Source organism: Carassius auratus, chromosome 47 (assembly GCF_003368295.1).
Source record: "Carassius auratus strain Wakin chromosome 47, ASM336829v1, whole genome shotgun sequence".
In the NCBI taxonomy this organism is placed as follows: domain Eukaryota; kingdom Metazoa; phylum Chordata; class Actinopteri; order Cypriniformes; family Cyprinidae; genus Carassius; species Carassius auratus.
In genome coordinates this window covers 10,427,011-10,440,769 of record NC_039289.1, presented here as the reverse complement: position 1 = coordinate 10,440,769, position 13,759 = coordinate 10,427,011, and the positions used below count along the sequence as shown (strand labels likewise).

Sequence of the window (13,759 nt, the reverse complement as noted above, 5' to 3'; positions counted from 1 at the left end):
TGTTTCCAATTTGCCTTTACAATTTTACATTTTGTTATTTTAGTTTTAGTGTTTGTAATTTTATTTGTTTTTGTCATTTATAAAAAAATCTTTTTGTAGGTTTATGTACACGCATATGCACCTGTTTGCATGTAAAACATGAGTGCACAAGTTTTTAGTATTTTTAAAAAAATGTTTTTTTAATGATATTGATAACAGCGCACTTCACATTACTCAAGGATCTTGCTGCACATGCAGTGTGAGTCGGTAAAACGCGCAAAGATAAGTTTGATAAGCGATGAATGGCTGTGCAGGTCTTTGTCTATATTGAGATGGTTTGTTGTCTGTTATGCTAATTAGTAATTACAAGCACGTGCTTATACACACGCTGTATATCAATTTGCATGAAAACCACACTTGGGCCATGTGTCCACCAAAGCGTTTTCAGTCAGTACAAAATGTCAGGTGCTCTGGTGAAAATGCTTTTAAAAAAAATTATTGTTGATTTATAACCTGTGCTCTCATTTGCTTCTCGAAGCACTGTCCCAGTGTAGTCGATGGAAACAAACAGGCCGTCACTGCTCTATTCTCAGCTGCTGCTATCAGTGCAGCTCATGGTTATCTCATAAGAGCTTTGACTGAGACAGGGACAGACAGTCTAATGGACGATGTGCGTCTAAGAGAGGGCGTCGAGTTTCATTAGACTTGTGTGTCCCTCACTGATGAATGGAAGGATCTTCTCAGTTTTGTGGATGATGGAAATTGAGTGCATGAATGAGTCAGAATGTGCGTGTGTGATCTTCAAAAGCGTATTGATGACATCTCAAAACCGCAGGTGGCCATAGTGCAGTGAAGCCTGGAAAGTGCACAGCTGTCATCAGCTACAACCTCTCATCAGATGATCTTGCCGAATCAATGGCCCCAGTGGGGAGGAAGTGATGTCGGGGCCTCTCATAATGGCTGCAAATGGGCCCCAGATGCAAAGTTCATCATTGAATTGATTAGCATGGCCCCATCGTATATATATATATATCTATATATCCATCATATATCTATGTATAGTTGTTTTAATTGTTATTTTCTCTTTAGATAACTAAGCAAATATTTCTGTTCATGTGACTGTGGGATGATTCTGATATGAAGCAGGCAGCCTGCCAAACAGTGATATTTTAAGGCTTTACTGCAGTGCTAACTTTATTTTAATAGGGTTTATTTAAAGAAGTGCAAAGTGCAAGCTCATTGTGCGTGTATGTGTGAACTTCATCCACAATATGTTTTAAAACATAATAAAGGCATTTCATGAGCTGAAATTTTAGAAACTCTAGTTTTCTATTAAATTGTATGTCATTTATTTGATATATTTGCAATAACTCCAAAAAAAATTTTTTGATGCTTGTCACACTTTAAGGAATAGTTTCCCCAAAAATGAAAACTTGCTGACAGTTTACTCATCCTCAGGCCATTTCAAAATATAGATGAGATTGTTTCTTCATCAGATTTGGAGAAATGTAGCATTACAGTACATCACTTGCTCAGCAATGGATGCTCTGCAGTGAATGGGTGCCGTCAGAATGAGAGTCCAAACAGCTGATAAAATAATCACAAGTAATCCACACCAGTCCAGTCCATCAGTTAATGTCTTGTGAAGTTAAAAGCTGCGTGTTTGTAAGAAACCTCTATCATTAAGGTATTTTAACTTGTCGCTTCCGGGTAAAATGTGAGTCCTTGGTTCATTTGGTCCTTATAATTAAAGCCAGTGGCTCCAAACCCACATTGTAGGGAGGAAAAGACACTGACATTCTTCAAAATACCTTCTTTTTTTGTTCTGTGGAAGAAATGATCTCTTAAAGTGTATCCTTGATAATATGAAGTCTTTCTACACTGGCACAATCTCCCTTCAGCTGCTTACAGCTGTGGCGTCTGTCTTTTTGCCAACACTTCATCGGCAGAAAAGTTTCATCCTCCACTTCCTCATTTGTCTTCTCTGACAGTCTGTGTGTCTTTATTAAATCCAGTAGGGATATGACACCAATGCGGCCCCTTTTTACTAGTGATTTTCACACAGGTCCCCCAGCTTCCTTGAGTATGTGGCAGCTGTTCACAGGTTTTCTATAATCGTCTGACTATAACAGTCATTACAGTAATGGCCATTTGATAAAGTATGTTTCCGTTCTGTGGAGTAAACATGTGGCCGTTTGCCTCTTGCTCCGATGTTCTAGAATAAAACAGATAGTTCCGGTCACAAAGGTGTATGTTTGTACAGTAATTTACAACAGCAAGTGAGATGGAGTTTTACCTTTTCTACGCAGAATTCAACAAGTTTTTTTTAACTCTACATCCTATGAATAAACAATATGCATGGGGTGTGTGTGTTTTTTTTTTTTTGTAAATTGAATCATTCCATAATTGTCCTTTTTTGCAATTTTGTACATGCAAGTAAAAAAAAAAAAAAAAAAAAAAACTTTGGCTCTAAAGAAAAACCAAAATTTCCGTGTTGTAATTACATGTGTGTTCAAGAACAGAAGACATGTGAAGAGGAACTTCGGATATCTTTCTGAGGGCGAGTGTGCGTGTGTATGTGTAAGTGCATTAAGGCAGGCATAGTTTTCCATGTGAGGACAGAGACAGGTGGATGAGGCACTGGATCCTGATTGGTGGGGAGGACATGTTTCTAGGCAGTTCTTTGCAGTGATTGGCTGAGGAAGGTGGTATCGCTGGGGAGTGACAGGGCGTGATTGGCATCCACAGGCTGATGGTGCTGACAGATGGAAAAATGCTACGCAAGCTCTGGACAGATCTCACTCACAGGGTGGTGGTAGTTGGGGCAGTCAGGGGCCGTACTGTGGGGTGGTGGGGCAAAGAATGCTGGAATGGATGCCTTGAGAATGTTCCCCTGAACTTATGTTTGGAAACATCGCACTTTTACAAATATATATATGTGTGTGTGTATCTATCTATCTATCTATCTGTATATATTTATATATATACAGAGAAGAAAATGTTCTCTTGTGGCAACTTGATTCACTGTGACATTGCAATGAGCTGCATTTCAAAACCGGTTTGCCTGCAAATTGGCTAATTAATCTATTTTAGTTCACACCCTGCCTCAGGGACCTCATTTAAAGCAGTAGTTCAACCAACAATTGAGATTATTTATTTAAAAAAAAATGTAAAAGTCATGTGGTGCAACCAAGATTAATAGAGGCTGAGACACTCATGACTGTGTCAAGGTCAATAAATCTGTTAAAATGTTAGATGGTTTGACCTTTTAATGACGAGGCAAAGCTGGGCCAGGTTGTAAAATGTCATGTGATGCGACTTCTCTGGAAAAAAATAAAAAATAATAATAATAATAATTAATTTTACTTTTATAAATGTTTTTTTTTTTTTTACTTTTTGAAAATAATGATTACGATGTGTATTCCTAAGCGTGTAGGAAACGATTACATTATTTCATCGTTCATTTCATTTTTACGCCAGAACAAATAATAACGCAACTCTATAAAGCACAATGTGAAATAAAAGTGTTTTGAGTTTTATATTTGATACATCAGGCTTTTGTGGATCTTATAATTTGATTATAAGAGAATATGGAGCTCTCAGAAAGAGAGAGAGAGAGAGAGAAACACCTACATTTTATTTTTATTCAGAGGTTAAATCTGAGCAAAAAATGTGACATTTAATGCAGCTGCTGATATTTCTATGTAAATCTAAGATGAAATTCTGATAGCTTTTAATGTTATTAACATACTACTTACATAAAATGCATATATATGAGTTTACTTTTATCTCACAATAATATGTCTTAGATGATATTTAAATGCTTTGTTTTATGATCAAAGCCCTTTAGTTTTTATTTTTGGGGGCAAAACCTATATGCAGTGCAATACAATGATGGCTGAGAGATGAAAAATTTACTTTTCCTCAAAAGCCTGATGATCATATATATTTATTTTTTTGTTTGTTTGTTTGTTTTTTTTTAAAGAAAAAAGATGGATAATCAAGTAAACCCAAGTTGAATCAGTTCTCTTAAGATTTCGTTTTGAAATATTACTAACAATGATATAAAAGTTATTTTTAGGTTTACTTTATAAAAGTCAGTAAAGGTTTCATAGCAAAAAGGCGTGTGAACCACAACCTGGCATTTTTATAATTGCGCTAAAAGGCCTTTCACAAGCTAAAAAAAGTAAAAACTATCAACCAGAAAGCACGTAGATGGTGTATAACAGGTTTTTCAACAAAGTTTTGATCATATTGATAATTTAGAAGTCTGTTCTAGATGTGGTCATCATGTCACTTTTATCCTTTTAAATATTTTTAGGAGGTGGTGGAAGTGCACATCAAGGAAGTCCATCTTTCCAATTTCTCTTTTTCTGTGCAGTCTGGACTTGAGCCAGCGTTGAACAGATTGAAAGCCGTCTGTGTTGGCCCGAGTGTGTGAATGTTGAATGTAGTCCACATTATGATGTGCTTTGCCGGCTGGACTAAGAATATTCACAGACGGGGGGTCCCAGAGCCAAACGCTGTGCAATCATCTGGCCCCTGCCCTCAACACGTGCTGTGACATGTACTGTCAGCAACCTGCAGGTAGGTGGGCGTCTTTTTCCTGTGGCTGTCAGCACAGGGGTGGGAGCCAAATCTGCACTGCCCAAACCGACCAATCATACTGATGCAGTGTGTCCACAAACACTCAGACAGAAGGAACACTGGACCTGCTGTTAGGAGCTCAGTTCCAAAACCTAGTGAGTGGCTCTGCCGCCTATATAGGCAGCATCCTGAAATGGAACCTTGCGAATGACCGATTTGGAACGCTCTATATTTGCAGCAGCTCTGGACGCCTCACAAAATGCATCCTTGCAACTGATTTGAGTGGATGTTAGCATGTGGACAAGCTTAACAACATAATACTCTGATTACAGCCATATGACATGAAGAACGCGGATGGAATTGCAAAATCCAGTCATCGATTTGCTTGTATAATGTGGAATATCACTGCAAAATTTGGATGAATAAATCAAAAGTATGGTTGTACACTCAGGCCGCATTTACCTTACATGGTCCAAGTGACCCAATTCCATTTATTTATTTCTTTATTTTTCCATGTGGCACAGATCGGATATGACTCACAAATGTATAGGCAGGAAAAAGCATGTGGGTTCCAATATTCTGAGTTTGGTTTCAGGCCTCACTCGTATGTGGAAATTAATCAGATATGTGCATTTGTGTCTGCCATGTAAGTGGACAGATGGGATAGTGCCCTGTCAATGAGTCGTACATCACTGATAAAGCGACGGTGTCAAAAGACGTCAAATCGGACAGAATGCGCAGTGTTGCCAAGTCTGCCGTTTTGCTGTGGAATTGGGGTAGTTTTGCACCCCACCCCCCACAGTTCCACTGGAGAAGGATCCCCCAGAATGCAATAATGAATGGGAAAACGTGACTGGGTTGATTTAGGCTAGTTCTGAATAGCAGTTGGGCTATTTTGTTTCGCAGATCTGGCAACCCTGTTTAGTGTGTTTCAGCAAGTGTACAATGTAAATGCAGATATCAGTTATGGGTCACTTTTCAAAGATGTAAACTTGCGATATGGAGTGGTGTCTATGAATATGAAGTGAAAAAATACTGTTAATTTAAGTATGGAGTCTGTATATTCTGCACATCTATATTCACCATTTGTTAAAAATGTCATCATACACGGAAACACAATTACAAGCCACCAAGCATTTTTTTATTATTATATTTATATTTTTAAAGTGAATTACATTGTTAAAGTTTTATGTATTCATATGATTACCACAGTTTTTAATAAATGTAACATTTATTTTAAATCATCAAACACCGCTTTCAGAAAAAACGAAAAACAAAAACAATGAATTTGGCAAAAATTCAAATGGAATTAAAAAAAAAAACTTAGAAAAAGAAACTGATTTCTAAACTATACAATTACCATAAAAGCATTCCACACACACAAACATTAAAGAAAAAAAAAAACTCAATATTTATGTCTGATGTATTAACTTTTCCCTCAACTCGTTCCATCTTGGGTTTATTTTTCTCTGAGCTTTTCGACGTGCATTCTGGGATTGTTTTCTCTGTGAATACGTCTTTGTGTCAGATTAGTGATGCTTTAAAATGCTTCTCTTGGCAATTCGTAGCTATTTTACATTTTATTTATTTTATTTTATTTATTATATTTTGTCATGTAGTGGCTAATTCGTTTAATGTTTAGGGGTGGAGCTTCATGCTTCCTCTTTTTTTTCATACAGATCACATCGAACAAATTCATAGGAAATCATTACCTCATAAAAATACATATTTTCTCATGAGATAAGGTTGGTTTTGGATCACAACCAGCGTTGTGTGTTCGAAGGTTTAAAGCATGTAACTCTTAGTATGTAGTAGGCACTAAACCAGTCTTTTTAAAGTTTAATTTCTATGCTTAGGTCGTGACAATTTTAGGCTGCTTGCTTTGTGTGAACACTGTAACACCAGTCTTCACCTTTGATGCACAATTGTATCAGCTATTTTATATTTATAGCTGGTTTTATAACACAGAATTGGGATTCAAATGTGGGAATTAGGTAACACAATGTGTGACACAATGCCCTACTTGTTCATGCATGTTTTCTTACTTTAGAAGTGCTTGTAAAAGTCACCATATGGCATGACTAAATGTGGACCTTTTAAAAACCTCTCGGGGGAAAGTGATGTGATGATTGTGACGTTACTACAGTATAGCGCTTGAATCATCTTCTAAAAGCCTGCGACGCTACGCTGTTGCCTCTTGGACTAGACTGTGGTTTGGGTCACACCTGAACATCGTAAAACACTCTCTCCTCAACGACGTTTGGCTCAGACACCTCCCACATCTCCAACTAGCCAATCCAGACCGACTCTAATGACTTGGCCAAGTGGAATAGGCTGGGTTTGCTGAAAGGTTGTTCATCTCAGGGTGATTTATTGAAAGTTGGTTTGAAATTATATGCGTGCTTCACATTTCTGCTTTCTAAATTGTTATTTTATACAATAGTAATATATGTGTTTATAGTGTAACCACAGTGATTTTTATAAAACTGAAGTTGCGACCCTAAAATCTGGCTGATTGAGTCGTACATGTGAATTTTGGTAGACTCGGGACATTGAGCTCTTCACTGTAAGTTGAGAAAGCTCAAGAAACTTTTACTGTTTTTAGAGAGTATAGACTATAAAAAATATTTTTTTCAAGTTTAAAATAAAGTAGTAAAGAATATAGGAGATTGCATATATGTTGTAAAGGTTATTGGGGTGTTTATAGTTTTATGGTGCGTCTATTTCAATCGTGTTACTTCAGAATTTCAGATTTGATTCAATATGTTACTTGCACTTTCCTTGCCCTTCAACTGAGGAGAACAAACTGTTTAAATCAGTTTAAAACCATTTTTCCCCATTGTAATCAACTTATGGAAAAAGTGCTACATATTAACAGTTGGTCTGTCCTTTGATAAAACAATACAATTTCTTTTTTTTTTTGTAAGTATCTTATTTAAATTGAAGGTGCTTCACAAAGAGAACACTAATCCCCCGAATGGTGACTTTAACTGTAGCACAACATTTACATTTATGCATTTCATAGACACTTTTATCCAAAGCGACTTGCAATGCATTCAGGCTATACATTTATACCAGTATGTAGATATATGCATGATACATCAGGGTTAGTATCATTAATGCAAACTTAAAAAATAGTTAAACTAAAAAATGAATATTAGTTGAAAAAAAAAATGGAAATAAGACATGAGTTCAGGGAGAAGCACTACATATATGGGATATCAAACCCATATATGTAGGTTTGAAAGTTATTAAAGTTTTCCTTTAAGTATTTTTTAAGGTAACACAGCACCGCTAGTGCTACAGACGCCTCAAAAATGACACCTCAAAGTGAGCAGAGACGTGCTGTTACTTTTCTAAGCAAACAGATTTGTGAATTTGGCAATGAAAATCCCGAACACTTACAGAAGCTAAGAGTCAGTTGAGGATCCTCTGTTAACTCTGTGTGGAGTATGATATTTTGTGAACCAGCAGATGTAACCTGCAGTGCACACTGCCCTCATTAGGCCATATGTGGGTCATAGGACACAATTAATGTCTGGGATGCTTTGGTGACAGTCAGAAATCTGTCAGCACCATCTAGTGGATTTGCTCATTTTCTGCTTATGGCAAAGAATGAAATCAATCACTTGAAATGACAGTTTGTCAGAGATTACCTTAAACCTATGAAACATTTTAATAATGTATTACATTTTATTACAATGTTTTTTTTCTACTATTTGTCTGTTTCTTTTCCATTTGTTTCCTTTTTATTATTATTATATCAATTACAATGTTTTTTACGTGTTTGTTTTAAATTTAAATTTGTTTTCCTTTATCTTCGTACTATTTCACTTTTGAACAAAAACTCTATACCAAAGCTTTAAATAATTGTTGCTTTCGATACAGTTTTATTTCTCAGATCAGTGAGTGTTACTGGTTTTCTTCCTCTCCTTTGTTTTGGCGTCAAATTAAAGGTTTAGTATCACAGCAGTCATGTTATATTTGTCAGAAAGGTCTGACTTAGTCCTGTGGCTAAAAAAAGGGAAAGAATGTGAAATGCTGGTTGTTGTGTCGTCCGGTCTGAATGCCAACAGATGGCTGGCTGTAAATCTGTCACATTGGCACCTTGCTGGGAATTGGATGATGTACCGTTTGTGTACAAAGGCCTGTTTATGGCAGGCTGTGAAGAGCAAAATGACAGACTAATGTTAACTAACAATAATAAGAAACAAATGGCTGCTGGATTATCTAAAAAATAAACAAACTCACAAACTTGTTTTATTTGTAAAATGTTTTAGTTGTCAGACCCTCGTCTGAGAAGAATACTTTTTGTCAGAGTGTGATGTAGTAGGAAAATAAATACACCGTGTGAAATGTATTAAATGCTAATGTATTTGTGCTTGTAATTTACTGCAAATTTGAAAACAAAAACAATGTATAAAACACTAATTGCAAAGGTAAGATACAAAAACATAAATTTAATTTTGAATAGAAGTTTTTAATTAGGTGTGTGAAACGAACATACAAAACTACTGTTTAAGAAAACAAGTGTCCGTTTACTTTGCAGTGGTTTTGACGTAAGACCTTGTAGTTAGTGAGATAAGTAGTTATTGTGTAAATGTAAGATGGTCTATGAGACTCTGTAACTGAAAACATGCCTCTTGTGTTTGAGGGCTGAGTTTGGACCGATTTCAGCTTTCGGCTGGTATAGTCTTTGAAGATATAGACTCTCGGCTTTAGGGTTTGGTGTCCACATGTGTTTCACGTTTCACTGGTTTTACGTTCAGATGAATTCATTCTGTTTTATTATTCATCAATTATTCTTGGAATATTTCATGGAGTATCTTCATAAAGTGTTTTCGAACAACAACCAGGGCTGTGCACTACTGAGAAATCAATTGAGAATGGACTTACAATTGAAATTCTGCTGCTGGGTCTAAATTGAAATGAAATCAAGGATGTAAACAATTAAAATTAAATGATATTCTTATAACTCCTTTTTTTTTAATGAGTATCAGTTTTTCCGTTTGAATTTCCTGTAAAAAACAAGTTATCAATCTTGCAAATTAAATATTCATTAAATGTAGTGACAAAACAAATAATTACATCATTAATTTTAACAACTTACTACCATATTAAATAATATAAAAACAACGTTTATTAAGTTTAAAACTGACAGAAATTAACACCATCAAAATATCTTACCACTAATAGAAATGTAAGGTTTATTTTACATGAAATTAAACTTAAATTTCTGTTACTTAATGAAATTAAATTTTAAAATTAAAAATGCTGTTCATTCATGGTGGAACAAGACTTCATTTTCATGGAAGAATTTAACTTAACCAAAAATTTGATTTGAGTATTCATAAAGTTATCTGAAAACAACGTGGTGAACATATTTATTTGGAAAAATGACAATTCAGTTCTGACTTTCAGCAACTAAATTTCCTGTCACTGCTGTATTTTATAAGATATAGGCTATTTTACATATTTTTTGAGTATACTTACAATACTATTACAATTTATCGAAACTGAAAAATGTTTTGCAACAAACACAATTAAGCTATTTTGATTATTGCGTGATTACGTATTATTTATTTTCAGATTTCGTCAGTAATTTTGTCAAATATTTCCGGCCGAAGTTTGGACGTGCTTGTGGTTCATAATGATTTTCTGTTGTGTGTTAATATTCCCAATAGCTGAAGTAGATCTGTCCGGGTGTTGTGTTTTATCCCAGATGCTGTCAGCGCTTCAGTTTATCAAGATAAGCAGGTGACAGCAATCACCTGTCACTCCAACGCAAGGATGTTCCTAATTAAAAATGTGAAAACTAGGACCGAGAGAAACTCGACATTTGACGTTCGGAGCCAGGTGTGCGTCTTGGCAAAGACCGAATGTTGTCAAACAAGGATCACATTCGGGATTTAATACTCTAAGATTATCCTACAAACTTGTACGTGACTCCTGGAGAACATTTATGTCTGGATTTGGATTGCTCTTGTTTCACTTAGATTTCACTAAGAAGGTCCTACAAGCGTATTTTTTACATCTGTATTGTAACATGCATATTTTGCGTTTTACTTCAATTTGTGTGGCTTACTTTTGCTTTTCTTGTCAGGCAAAAAGTTTATTAAATTAATTTTTCTTTTAATGAAATTAAGTTACATAAACTTTTATGAACTAACCTTTTAATTACATTACTTTTTATTTTTAAGTCATCTCTTTTATAATTATATGTATACATTTTATATGAAATATATAAGCGTCTATTTAGTTTTTGCTAGAAAAATTAGTGTATTTGTTTACTTATGAATTACTAGCAAATTTCAGTTATAAAGAAACGGCAAGTAGCAAGTTGAATTTAACATGAAATTTTGAAGTAGAAAAACTAAAATGGTATTTTTTTTTCATAAAACATACTCCAATAACCTTTTTTTTTCAAACTTTGAAAATCAGTGTAGTTAATTAAAATTAGCTACATATACTAATATAAAGCTGTTCAACAAAAACACATTATTTATTGTTATTTGTTTGATTTTAATATGATTAAATCAACATGACTACATTAATTCACTGTTATTACACTGAATTTAAACAACAAACAAAATTGATCTTGATAACGACACTGTTGTCTTCTGTAGCGCTGCTTTACAGCAAAAATTTAATTTGTTTCATAATTCATGAATTTTACAACATACATTTTACTGTTTATTACTCCAAATCTGTATCATATCAAGTAAAAAATAAAATAAATTTTTTTTTTGCAAAATTTAACTAGAAAATGAGTTCAAACTAAGTTAAATCAAGTCAAAAATGGTCATCCATGGTAAAGTTCCTACATCTGGTAAATAAATATGCGCATAGAAACCATACTTGATGCATCGGATGAAGAAACACATCCCATTTAGGAATGGTTTCATCCCAAAGGTTTTAGTTCACGTAACATCGCCCTCCCTGTTCTCCCTTCATTCACTTTTGTGAAGCACATGTGACTCTTCATAACTCCAGCCGCTATTCCAGGCCAAAGCAGCCTGCTGAGCAGCACACATTCAAGGCAAAGGGGACTACAGGCGGCTAGTGAACGCAGAGGCTGTTATAAAGAGACAAACCTGCAGACTCGAGTGAAGGAACAGCGCGAGGTAAGAGCCAGCGGCCTGCTGATGTGTTGACTGTGCTTTCTGCCATAAATTGTGAAGTGGCTGCCAGGTTTTTTTTGATTAAATGCACTTTTAAATCTGTTTGTCACACATTTCAAGGGGCGCTAATTTATTATTTCCTGAACGCAGCAGACAGATGTAGTGTGTCAAAATGTGAGGAGGTTTGATGTTTGTGGTGTGGTGTGGTAGGACTGGCGCGATAGATGTGCTGCTGTACGCAGAGACAAAGATGCGGATCGATTATTAGAAATTTAACACTGAGTTCAGTTGTTGAGCAGTTTTGGAGGTTGCAAATTTTACATTTTGGGTATGGGTGCATTTTTAAATGTTTGTCTTTTGGTGATGTGTCCTAAAGCGTCTAAAGAAACTGGTTTAATTGATGTAAAAAAGTTTTTATTTACTCAATTTAACATAACTGAATCAACCTCATTACACTCTCATTTTATTTTATTTTTTATATATATATATATATATATATATATATATATATATATATTATTGGTTAGATTCGATTAAAATATTATTGGAAGGAAATACTGTTTTAATGTTTCTACTTCCAAATTTCATGTTAAACTGAATGTGTTACTTGACGTTTTTGTGTAGTTGTTTGTGAAATGTATTATCAATTTCTGAGTGAAAATTGATTTCCCATGGAGTTACACCAATCAATAAAAGGAACAGACAGGTTGAAAAAGGTCCTTAATTGAACAGTTGCACGTTCAGTGTTCGCCGTATCATTTAACATAATTTTGTATCAAAGTGATTAAAATTTGTATGTTTCTGAAAAGGAAGAATTCTAATATTGATAAAAAAGGCTGCATATTGCATTTGAAATACATTATTACAAACTTATAATAAATGGAACTTTTCAAAACTCCTAAATGGAATAAATAACAGTACAGTATAAACACAAATAATTTTTGTTCTCTTATAAAACTAAAGTACTTGTAATGTATCATAATTTGTATGTTTACACTTTTAAGTTCAGTTAAGTGTGCTGATGTGAAAAGAAAGCTTCTACATGCAGTACATTACAGACACCAGATGCCCCTGTAAGCAGTAACTGAATACGGATACTGTATATATGCGCAACGTTATAAGTTTGTAAGGGTTTTCAGTCAGGATAGACGGTCTCTGATTTCCTGGTTGAACTGTTAATGTTAATGTTTTTTTTATATATATATATATATAAATTAAAGGGGAGATGTGTTTCTTGAGACTTCTGAATTAAATGTAAGATTTTATGGTTAAGTACAGTTTAATTCCCAAATTAAACGGGTAAATTTATTTTAGCATTACTTTTAACATGCCAAAAAATTATCAAAAGGGGCAATAAATCAGAGTTGCTTTAAATTGAGAACATTTTTCAATTTAAAGAATATATAATGCTTTACAGGAGCAGAACATCACACACAACATTTAAAACATGAAACTACGATAAAAAAAACCAACGTTACAGTAAATACAGCCACATAACTTTCCAATTTCAAACTAAAAACTATACTAAAACCATTTTTTATTATGTTTGCTACCTGAATGCCTGGTACTATTTAACATGCACGGTTATTGTTATGTACTATCCGTAGGCACATGGGTAGACAATGTTAAATATATTTTCAGTAGTTGTGGTTTCTTTGTGGATTTTCTCAATTCTTTGTTGCCTGTGCTAATAAATGCTGTTTTTGAAATATTGTAGTGAATGCAAATGTTGTTGCAAGACTGGAGAACTACTGTTCAAAAAAAAAATGTTTTTGAAATAAGTCTAGTCTCTAATGTTCAGCATTTATTTGAACAAATATACAATAAAAAGAAAAAAAAAAACTTTTAAGTAAAATTGTGAAATATTATTACAATAACTGTAATTTTTCTATTGGAATATAATTAATACTGTAAATTATTTCTGTGATCAAAGCTGAATTTTCAGCATCATCCATTCTTCAGTCACATAATCCTTCAGAAATCATTCAAATGTGCTGATTTGATGCTCAAGAAACATTTCTTATGATAAGTGTTGAAAACAGTCGTGCTGCTTCATATTTTTGTTGGAAATG

At 34.4% G+C, this 13,759-nt stretch overlaps 1 protein-coding gene across 3 annotated transcripts in view; it reads left to right on the top strand.

The window, feature by feature from the left end:
• The window catches only part of LOC113065078 (RNA-binding protein 20-like), a 52,612-nt gene that overhangs the window by 13,329 nt on the left and 25,524 nt on the right, over nt 1-13,759 (top strand). Inside the window, exon 1 of one of the 3 annotated variants that reach the window (XM_026236210.1) lies at nt 11,367-11,690. The exons of the other annotated variants lie outside the window; for them this stretch is intronic. The gene's annotated coding sequence lies outside the window, so the exon portion shown is untranslated. Of the gene's footprint in view, nt 1-11,366; nt 11,691-13,759 lie in introns of those variants that run through there. 3 annotated transcript variants of the gene reach the window in all.